The following is a 12,067-nucleotide window of genomic DNA, read 5'->3' as shown; positions in this document are numbered from 1 at the left end:
TGAATTTAGTGACTTCCAATGGGTCTAATTAACATGAAGTCATCACTGGGACACAAAGGCTTTAAACTCATTATGAGAGCGAGAGAACGAGCGACAGAGTGAGAGAGCGAAAGAGCGAGAAAGCGAGAGAGAGAGAGAGAGAGAGAGAGAGAGAGAGAGAGAGAGAGAGAGAGAGAGAGAGAGAGAGAGAAAGAGAGAGAGAGATATATAAATATGTGTTTTGGTAGAGTATAGAGTAGAGTAGAGGGGAGAGTAGATGGTAGAGATGTGGGTAGAGTAGTGGGTAGAGTAGTGGGTAAAGTAGTGGGTAGAGTAGAGGGTAGAGTAGTGGGTAGAGTAGAGGGTAGAGATGTGGGTAGAGTAGAGGGTAGAGTAGAGTGTAGAGTATTGGGCAAGGTTGTGTGTAGTGTATTGGCAAGAGTAGAAGTTAGAGTGGAGGGTAGAGTAGAGTAGAGAGTAGAGGGTGGAGTAGAGGGTAGAGTATAGTGTAGAGTATTGGGCAGGTTGTGGGTAGAGTAGAGGGTAGAGTAGAGTGTAGAGTATTGGGCAAAGTTGTGTGTAGAGTATTGGCAAGAGTAGAGGTTAGAGTGGAGGGTAGAGTAGAGTAGAGAGTAAGAGGGTAGAGTAGAGGTTAGAGTGGAGGGTAGAGTAGAGGGTAGAGTGGAGGGTAGAGTGGAGGGTAGAGTAGAGGTTAGAGTGGAGGGTAGAGTAGAGGTTAGAGTGGAGGGTAGAGTAGAGGTTAGAGTGGAGGGTAGAGTAGAGGTTAGAGTGGAGGGTAGAGTAGAGGTTAGAGTGGAGGGTAGAGTAGAGGGTAGAGTAGAGGTTAGAGTGGAGGGTAGAGTGGAGGGTAGAGTGGAGGGTAGAGTAGAGTAGAGAGTAAGAGGGTAGAGTAGAGGTTAGAGTGGAGGGTAGAGTAGAGTAGAGAGTAAGAGGGTAGAGTAGAGGGTAGAGTATTGGGCAAAGTTGTGAGTAGAGTATTGGCAAGAGTAGAAGTTAGAGTAGAGGGTAGAGTAGAGGGTAGAGCTGTGGGTAGAGTATATGGTTGAGAAGAGTAGAGTAGTGGCTAGAGTAGTGGCTAGAGTAGTGGGTAGAGTAGAGGGTAGAGTTAGTTTAGCATATTGGGCAAATTTGTGGGTAGAGTACAGGGTAGGGTAGAGTGTAGAGTATTGGGCAAAGTTGTGGGTAGAGTAGAGGTTAGAGTAGAGGGTAGAGCAGAGGTTAGAGTAGAGGGTAGAGTAGAGGGTAGAGCTGTGGGTAGAGTAGAGGGTAGAGCAGTGGGTAGTGGGTAGAGTAGAGTAGAGTAGAGATACGAGTAGAGGTTCGAGTGGAGGGTAGAGTAGTGTGTAGAGTATTGGGCAAAGTTGTGGGTAGAGTAGAGGGTAGAGTAGAGGGTAGAGCAGTGGGTAGAGTATAGGGTAGAGTAGAGGTTAGAGTAGAGGGTAGAGTAGAGGGTAGAGCTGTGGGTAGAGTAGAGGGTAGAGCAGTGGGTAGTGGGTAGAGTAGAGTATAGTGTAGAGTAGAGTAGAGATACGAGTAGAGGTTCGAGTGGAGGGTAGAGTAGAGGGTAGAGCAGTGGGTAGAGTAGAGGGTAGAGTAGAGGTTAGAGTAGAGGGTAGAGTTGATTTGGAGAAGCATGAGTATGAGGAGTATGTGTGGAGGGGTAGGACAGTTGGCGTGTGTGTGTTCATGTGTGTGGGCAACGTGCATGTGTGCTTGTGTGTGTGTGTTCGTGTGTTTGTGTGTGCTTCCATGCAACTGTGTATCTGTTCATCTGTGTGCATTTGTGCCCATGCCTGTGTTTGAGTGTTTGTGTTTGGGGGTGGCTCATAAAAAGAATGCCAGTTTGGGTCATTTGGCAACACGCTTTTTCCTTTACAAAGAGCCATGCAGGAATCTGCTGGAGTCTCCTCCATCACAACAACAGGATTTGGCTGCTACCTCAATTCTCCCCTCAATTTTTTATTAATTCCAAAGTTTGAATATTTGGCAGTTGGCAAATGATCACAAAACACATGTAAAGCGTTTCTCTGGGACTCTGAAGATTCATCTTCATTGAAAAGAGGTCAGGGATTAGATTTCATCCTTGTTAGCATAAAAATAAATCAATGTTTCTAATTTCAGGCATTCACTATACAACAAAAAAGATTGAGTGGCAATCGGCTTTGAAGTTGTGTGGTATGACACGCTCACTGTCTCATTATCATCACATAGGTTTTGTCATTACTATACACAGAGTAGAATTAGGCTGAAGGGAAGAGGGATACCTAGTCAGTTGCACAACTGAATGCATTCAACGGAAATGTGTCTTCCTCATTTACCCGACCCCTTGGGCTCAAAGTTCAACGCTTAGGGTTAGGGTTAGTGAAAATAGGATCTTTTTTTTCGTTTGGTCCCCACAGGGATAGTAAAACAAATGTGTGTGTGTGCCGCCAGCCGAACTGAAGCTTCTTCCAGTGTTTATATCTGACCTGAGTCCAGGTACTTCATCTTGTCAATCCAGGGATAGGAAGTCCGAACCTACACCTCAGTTTTGCTAATATGTCCTCTCTATGAATGTTTCTGTTTCCACATCTCCACTAGTCATTTAGCAAACGCTCTAATCGGAGCAATTAGGGTTTCACTTCCTTGCTGAAGGGCACAGGTAGCCTAGTGGTTAGAGCATTGGACTAGTAACCAAAAGGTTGCAAGATTGAATCCCTGAGCTGACAAGGTACAAATCTGTCATTCTGGCCCTGAACAAGGCAGTTAACCCACTGTTCCTAGGCCGTCAGTGAAAACAAGACTTTGTTCTTAACTGACTTGCCAAGTTCAAAACACACAGATTTTCACCTCGTTGTCTCGAACCAGTGACTGTTCAAACTCTCTAACCGCTAGACTACCTGAGGCCCCATTATTCACTGTCTCCACAAATATGCTTCCCTATGTACCAGTCCATCAACTTGACTTATTTCTTATCGGTCTACCACACCACTCATTGTTTATCCATAATGTACCCTCTTCTCCCGGATCCCTCGATCCCTGCCTGCTGTCTCAGCTACACCTCTGTGGGACATTTTTTTTACCTTAACTAGGCAAGTCAGTTAAGAACAAATTCTTATTTACAATGACTGTCAAACCCGGACGACGCACTCAAAGATATTTGCTGGGCTGTCCTTAACCTGTAGTGTACTGAGCAGCTCGAGGAGGGTACACACTTTCCCTGGTACAGCTTTCCCAAACAGGTCCTGCAGAAAATGTTTTCTCTGGGTGGTCCCCCAGTTCAGGAGCCAGCTCATTACACAACGCTGCTACCTAGGAGAGTGGCAGGGGATCTCTGTCTGCAGATGATTTCAGAGAGGTACAAGATACATTCTCCAAGCTGGGATACACCAAACCCTGTGGTACTGAGAGAAAGTCTGCCAGGCTGGGTGAAGACTAGCTGGACCGTGTGCAGAGCAAACCCTGGGATGGGATGGGTGGGGGAGCACACCTCCAGAGACAGGCTAAACCCCTGATCCCCTGGATAGTTGGCTGCTCTAGCCCTCCTACCAAGGCTTACCCTCCCTCAGCCCAACCTCGGCCCAGCATGGGGGACCAGGGGGATATATAGAGCCTTGACAGCCAGAGGACATGTTCTAAGGCATTCTAAAGGCTGACATCTGTTGCTTTGCTTTTTGATCAGGGGGTAGAAGAGAAGAGAGGAGGAGGCTCAGGTCTCTGGTCAGTTAAACACTGTTCCAGGTTTAAGAGAATACCAAGCCACCTCCAACAACATATGGTTTGTGTATTTGTTTGTCGTTTACAATGTGGTGGAAATTAAAGGAGGGGATGGAGGAGAGAGGGATTGGTTAGGATTCGTTTCTGTGTGAGTGTAAATTCCCTCCTTTATTTCTCAGGGAGTCAGGGATAGATGGCGTGAGAGCGAGAGAGAGAGAGAGAGAGAGCTAGAGAGAGAAAGAGAGAGAGCTAGAGAGAGAAAGAGCTAGAGAGAGAAATAGAGAAAGAGAGAGAGAGAGAGAGAGAGAGAGAGAGAGAGAGAGGGAGAGAGAGGGAGAGGGAGAGAGGGAGAGAGAGAGAGAGAGAGAGAGAGAGAGAGAAAGAGAGAGAGAGAGAGAGAGAGAGAGAAAGAGAGAGAGAGAGAGAGAGAGAGAGAGAGAGAGAGAGAGAGAGAGAGGGAGAGAGAAAGGGGATGGTGTTTTTGACTAATTGTCATGGTCAACTGAACTCGTATGTCACAAGCATGAATTTCTCTTTGTATATTCACTTATTGCACAACAAAATGAGAAAAAAGTCAGTAAGTTGAATACTTTCTGAAGGCACTGTACTGTATATGAGTTATTAAATTCTGTAGGTCAAAAGTTTTTCTTGATACCTGTTTCTCAGTTCCTTTTCATAACAAACTACTTTCAAAAGTTATTAAACTAAACGTTTGTGGGAAACAATATATTTGAAAATGAGTCTCTGTGTCAAAATCCTTTCTTCTCTAAGAAGCACTTTGTCCCGTAAGCACCCGATGTTCCCCAACTGATGAGGGGCTAATTCAGTGTTGGGGTTGATGGTAGGGTAGTCCACCATTTTGGCTTTCAGAAAGGCCTCCTATTTTGCGATGCAGAGCTGTTTAATAGTTTCCCAGTGAGGTTGGCATGGTTACCGTCTGAGAAAAGCAGAGACTTAAATATTGTGACTGAATCTCCCAGAACCTGGTATAATCTCCAGCCAATCTCCGTATTAACACCCAACTCCTGCCTGGCTCAGGCTCTATCTGCCTTTATTCCCTGCACCCGCCTGCTCCACACGCGCGCACACCTCGCCGTTCATCGCGCCGCCTGCCCCTCGCACGGCACAGCACAAAGGTTTTTATAACGGTTTAAGCCGCTAAAATGAGGGCCTCGCACATCATTCCCCATCAAAAGCCCCTCTTATTGCCCCAGACGTGTGGCATTTGTCTTTTTAATTTAGAAAAATAGTGAAATGAAATGAAACTTTAGCTAGGCCACTGGTGGTGAACATGGGATGGGATGAGGGATGAATACTGTACGGGGGGAGTTGGGGTGTGGTGGTGGGGGGGGCATGAGGTTTTGATACAGGGAATAAGAATGAGAAAGTAAGGTGGGATGGAGGCTCTGCCTGTGGCTTATTTATTTTCCTCTCACAAATCCCTGAAATGTGGGAAACTGTATCGGTGGCAGAGTGCTAACTTACTGCAAGTCGCTGCCTGATTAAAACAATATATTAAACCGCCTGAACATGTGCCTGAAAGACATCAAATATGTCCCAGGTGGTACCCTATTCCCAATGTAGTGCACTACTTTTGACCAGGGTCCATACGGTGCTGGTCAAAATTAGTGCATAATAAAGGGAATTTGGTGCTATTTGGGTCGTTGACATATTCTAACTCCTGATAGCTAATGTATCAAACTCTGGGTTATTTATTAGTTGGCCAAGCCTAACAGGTATTGGCCGGCAGTGAATGAAGGTGTTTTTTCTTCCTGCTATACCATAAATGATGATGTTTTTACACTGACAGAACAAACTGCTCTCTGTGTCACTATGCGGTGGCTTGTAATGACCTCATTTTTAGTAGGGGGAGAGATTGATAGGCGACTAAGAGAGTCTATAGACCTGGTTCAGTTGTGGTAGCAAGAAAAACACAGACAGTACATTAGGTCCGGTGCATCGGTTTAAGTATCTTCTTAAAACAGGAAGAGAACAAACAGGGAGGGTGTCAACGTGGCATGTGGATGAAGAGAGGGAGGAGGGAGGAGGGAGGAAAGGAGGTTTGATATCAAAATCTCATCCCTTTGTGGTGACATTGCTGGTTTATGGACGGGGTGTCCCCAGTAAATCCATTAAACAAATCACATTAAAAAGACGCCCCATTGATCTTTAATTAGCGAGTTGTTAATCGCATTTACGACGACGGCTCTATCTCTATCTACATGAGGGAATCATTACCACACACTGCGGATATGTCCCGAACTATTGGGAAGTAGCCCTACTCAATGAGAGGGACTGTCTCATAAAGAAACTAACACTGAAATAAGGTTAGGAGGCGACCTTAAACGGAACATTAATACTATACACCTGGACATAACCTTTGACCTTTACACCTTGCAGGGTCGTCCAGGTGGCAGGTGACATTCAGTCATCCCGGCTTTTTAGACTGTATTGAGAATTAAATGTCCATATCAGCTGATCTATTGTTTGTCTTCAATTGTCTTCAATTCGTCTTCAATTGACACTCAGAGACACTTGGTTTTACACCTTTCAACAGCTGAACTGTAAGATGGTCCAGGCAAAATAATCAGGTGTCATGTCCACAATAGAGATACATGAAGGGTTGGTGGGTGTCATCATTCCTGAATGGCAACAGTGGTCCATTACTCTGCTGGCCTTGACTAAAGTAGACCCATTTGTGAGAAAAGTATTTTGTTCACCAAATTCAGTCCTTCCACTAATGTTGACAATAGGCTACAATAAAACTATTCAACCTTCCTTGGTAATTCACTTGAGGAAGATGGCTGATTCATTGCTTTGCTACTAAACAGCTGAGAACTATGTTAAAGGTTTAAAAACTTGTGTTAAACACTCACACCTTGTCTACCTTTGAATAGTTAGACCATGTGTTGGTACATATGGAATTTTAACAGTAGCAGTCTGGTGAAATCAATTCATTCAGTTAAGTCTCTAAAGCCTGAATGCAACACACAATGTGTACTCCATCCTGTATACACTAATAACTGTTCTGCTCCCAAAAGCCACTCTGAGCATTATTAAGTAAAGGTCCAAAGAAACTGACCCCTCCAGGCCTCTGTCTGTTAACGCACATCTCCACTTCCTTAACATTAGCGCAACCCAGAGGTCAACGAAGAAGGCGCTGCTAAGACTTCAAACTAGTGCTAAGCCGCTAAATTTGTTTTCTGGGAGTTTAGCCATCCTGTTTAGCCAGCCTGTTTGATTGCAAATGCGGAGGGAGTCGAAAAGAGAACACAGAAGGCTGTTGTATAAAACACCTGTCTCCGGATTACATCTTCAAACTAAGGACAACATTGGCATCCGTGACAGAGGGAGAAGAGTTCAACCATGTATACGGACAGGTAAGAGAGTCCAGCTAAGAGACTCAGTGCTCAATATACATTTTTACATATGATAAATTTCAAATGTTGTCATTGCAAGTTAAAGCGTACAGTTAGCTAGCTAATGTTACGTGTATGATCTGTGTAGTAGTCTTATTCATATCTCAGAGCCATTTGCTTTGCTAGTTATAGCCTAATGTTAACTAGCTAGTGTGTTTTTACCTGAGACGGTAATGTGAAGAAAAACGTGACTTGCACCAAAGTCAAATTAGGATATAATGTTAGGCCAACGAGATAGTGTCAAAGTTCTAAAGTGCTCCAGTAGAATGCCCTGCTTTTATTTTGTCACACTCACTCCTGTAAGCTATTTTCTGTAATTATCACTCCATTAACTTGTAAATAATGATCCTGTTGTGAGTTTGTTTTCCTGTAGAAATGAATGCAAATTAGCTCAATTTAAGATGTTGTCAGCTATATGATATGGTCATTATTTGAACTGGCTAGCCAGCTAACTTAATGTTAGCTAGCTAAACAGTGTTTAGAAAGTTGCCTTTAGTTGCCTGGTTTGCGAGATTGACATATACCAAATTCAGTTTTAAACAGATGGGTTTGTTGGTGTTAAAATACACCAGTTATACTATTTTGGACAACCAGGCTGCTGATGTCATTCAGCCTGTCGTTTTGTCATAACAACAAGGACAAGTTTTATGTTGGAAAACAATAGAATGTTCATGATGTCACTGCGACAACTGTATACAGACATGTCGATAGACGTAGCATAAACCAGCCTTTAGTCTTGAAATCATAGGTTTTTTTGTACACTATCGTGCTCACTGTTTAGCACATGGCCTCACATGTGAATCCTTAAAGAGGTGGGTGGGGCTAAGATTTAAGAGGGTGTGAAAGATGCTAAATGGGTGTAGTAGTCAAAGAAGAGCTCCCCAGTAGGTGTAACAAAACATTCAAGGGCCATTTTCTCAAAAGTGGGGTTACAAGTTTATCTACTTTCAAAGCAGAATTACTTTCCCATTGGTCCTCAACTGTAGATATACCATTTTCTAGCACTGAGTCACTACATGTATCCAAAAACATAATAAAAAAAAATATATGTGGCTGATCAATACTTAGGCCTTTCTAGGAAATGTAGTAATCTACAGTCTAAGCATAGGCCTATTTATGAAGTACACTTCCTTGGAAAGATAACTGCCCCCTGCTTCCCTGCCCATGCATAGCCTGTAGTCTACTCTATTTAATTAAGGCCACACATGCGCCTGATTGCACAGGTATGATTACTGAACTGGAAGCAGCAAGAATGATGCCAGAGACACTTGTTACATTTTACATAGGCCTATGCGATATAGCCTACCTTGTAGAAGGACGATGTGCAGACAGAGACAAATAAATGGGTAATCAATATTTATTTAAGTCTGACAAACCTCCAAAGTTGATTTACAAACTGTATCAAGGGTTAATAGAGGCTTTTCCCAATGACACAAAACATGTAAAACAAGAAATGTGAGGAAGACCTGGTAGAAGGTATAGATACAGATATGTTTGAATGCCCAATCATGTTCATATTATCTCAGACATAAATAAATGCAGTTTAAAGGCCATCCATAGAAGGAACTATATGCCAGTCAAACTGAATTACATGCACTCAGAAATGTAATTCCTCTGCTGGAGGTGTAAAACACAATAGGGACATATTTGCATATGTCGTGGTCTTGTGAAGGCTGGCTGAATTCTGGCAAAGAGTATGTTCTTCTGTCAGCATGGCTACAGATTCTACCTTCTCCTTGTTTTTGATTGCTTGGTAATGTTGATACTGGAGACTTATCAGAAGAAACTGTGTAACCTAGCATTCATAGCGACTAAGAAATGCATTGCCATTAATTGAATTGTTGCTTATCCTCCCACAATGTCAAGTTATGTATCACTAGCTTTGACTAATGACAAGATGAAGGGTATACTGGGCAACTTTCATAAGGTCTGAACGCCTTATATGGAATACAGTATGACTAAAGGAGTATGTATTTTGAAAACATGACCTTATATGTGTTTGTTTTTTTGTTGTGTTTTTTTGTTTCCAAATCTTTCCTTTGGGAACTCAAAAAATGTAAGGTGGAAATTGGGAAGGAACTTGTGTTGGGAGAGCGTTGAGTTGTTGACTAGACTGGTAGGGGTCGGGCGTGCAGGTTGCTCGGGTTGACAGGTCGTTATGGCGGAAATTTGATATGCAGGATATCTTAATAAAGACAATCAAAAGCCTATGTATATTTCAAGAGTTGTTCATTTGTTAGGCTATTGGTTAGATGCAACACAATTTTTATTATCGAATTACCTTTGATCTAGTTCAGTTTTATTAACCACTTAAACATATTAAATAATTATCTCTTACCTAGCTTGAAGACTGTGGGCATTTTGCTTACTTTTTGTTCTAAATGGAGACGACATATTGGATTTTGTAAAAATGCAAGAAATGTACTTTAGATGCCCAACAAAGCTCTGGGGGTACTCCCCCAGATCCTCCACCAGGTTATGTCCTCACCACTTCTAAAACCAAAGTACCACCTCTGATTTCTAAGAAGAGTGAAACTTAAAGTTCCAATGCAGACAATACAAAATACCAAATCATTTCTGGGTTAAAATTAACAAAAAATGGACAAGAAGTAATTTCGCAAGCAAGCATTTTGCTAGGACTGTCTGGGAGTGGTCTGGCAGAGAGGTTTGGAACTCTTTCTTATCGATCTATTAGCTATTTTACCGCCTGATGATGTCACCAGGCAGACCAGAACTCCATCCCACCAAAACAGGCTGACATTTCAGGCAATCTTTTCAAACAGCTCTTACAGTAAAAGGGCTTTATCATCCTTTTCACAACCTCATAGTGTGGAAATATACACTGAGTGTACAAAACATTACATAGACTGAACAGGTGACATAGATTGACCAGGTGAATCCAAGTGAAAGCTATGATCCCTTATTGATGTCACTTGTTAAATCCACTTCAATCAATGTAGATGAAGGGGAGGATACAGGTGAAAGAAGGATTTTTTGTTGACCCAACTGTGGGAAGCATTGGAGTCATCATGGGCTAACATCCCTGTGGAGCCCTTTGACATCTTCTAGAGTCCATGACAAATTGAGGCTGTTCTGAGGGCAAAAGGCGGTGCAACTCAATATTAGGAATGTGTTCTTAATGTTTTGTACACTCAGTGTACACACAGTGCATTCGGAAACATTCAGACCCCTTGACTTTTTCCACATTTTGTTACGTTACAGCCTTATTCTAAAATGGATTAAATAAAACAAATTCCTCAGCAATCTACACACAATACCCCATCATAACAAAGCGTAAACAGTTTTTGTATATACAGACCTGTCTATATAAGGTCCCACAGTTGACAGTGCATGTCAGAGAAAAAACCAAGCCATGTGGTCGAAGGAATTATCCATAGAGCTCTGAGACAGGATTGTGTCGAGGCACAGATCTGGGGAAGGGTACCAAAACATTTCTGCAGCAGTGAAGGTCCCCAAGAACACAGTGGCCTCCATCATTCTTAAATGGAAGAAGTTTGGAGACTCTTCCTAGAGCTGGCCTCCTGGCCAAACTGAGCTATCGAGGGAGAAGAGCCTTGGTCAGGGAGGTTACCAAGAACTCAATGTTCACTCTGACAGAGCTCTAGAGTTCCTGTGTGGAGATGGGAGAACTTTCCAGAAGGACAACCATCTCTGCAGCACTCCAGCAAACAGGCCTTCATGGTAGAGTGGCCAGACGGAAGCCATTCCTCAGTAAAAGGCACATGACAACCATTTGGAGTTTGCCAAAAGGCACCTAAAGACTCTCAGACCATGAAAACAAGATTCTCTGGACTGATGAAATCCAGATTGAACTCTTTGGCCTGAATGCCAAACGTCACGTCTGGAGGAAACCTGACACCATCCCTACAGTGAAGTATGGTGGTGGCAGCATCATGCTATGGGGATGTTTGTCAGCGACAGGGACTGGGAGACTAGTCAGGATCGAGGCAAAGATGAACAGAGCAAAGTACAGAGAGATCCTTGATAAAAACCTTCTCCAGAGCACTCAGGACCTCAGACAGGTTCACCTTTCAACAGGACAATGACCCTAAGCACACAGCCAAGACAATGCAGGAGTGGCTTCAGGACAAGTCTCTGAATGTCCTTGAGTGACCCGGCCAGAGCCCAGACTTGATCCTGATCTAACATCTCTGGTGAGACCTGAACATGACGGAGCTTGAGAGGATCTGCAGAGAAGAATGGGAGAAACTCCCCAAATACAGGTTTGCCAAGCTTGTAGCATCATACCCAAGAAGACTTGAGGCTGTAATCACTGCCAAAGGTGCTTCAACAAAGTACTTAGTAAAGGGTCTGAATACTTATGTAAATGTTATACTTTCAGTGGGTTTTTACAAATAAATTAGGAAAAATTTCTAAAAACATGTTTTCTGCTTTGTCGTATATGTGTGCAGATTAATGATGGGGAAAAAACAATTTAATCAATTTTAAAATAAGGCTGTAACCTAACAAAATGTGGAAAAGTGAAGGAGTATGGATACTTTCCAAAGGCACTGTAAAATACAGAAATATCACGTTTTCACACCTATTTAGAGACAAACTTCTTGGAAGAGAAGTTAGTTTTTCTCCAAGCGAGAAAGAAAAGGGCAGTCTGCGTCTTTGCAAACCCTCTGAATGTTACACGTATGTTGTGGCATTGACTGACAAAATAATATGCACCCATCGCTTTTGCCTGAGCAAAAATAAATAAATAAATAAAACCCACATAAAGGAGAGGATGCAGGCATGGGTACGTTTTAGGCTTTTTCTCTGTTCCCTTTTTAATCAGCAGAAGAAGAGTGACATGTCCAATCATAACAAACCATCAGCTGTTAAATGGGCTTTCGCAATCACTGTCAACCAGCTGCCGTTAGAGACGAGCCCATCCTGGACATCAATCAGCATTTATAGGCCGGAATTTTTTATTCATTATA

The sequence above is a fragment of the Oncorhynchus nerka genome, linkage group LG12, assembly GCF_034236695.1.
Source record: "Oncorhynchus nerka isolate Pitt River linkage group LG12, Oner_Uvic_2.0, whole genome shotgun sequence".
Taxonomy (NCBI): domain Eukaryota; kingdom Metazoa; phylum Chordata; class Actinopteri; order Salmoniformes; family Salmonidae; genus Oncorhynchus; species Oncorhynchus nerka.
The sequence above is the reverse complement of the archived record's forward strand: the minus strand, read 5'-3'. Positions refer to the sequence as shown.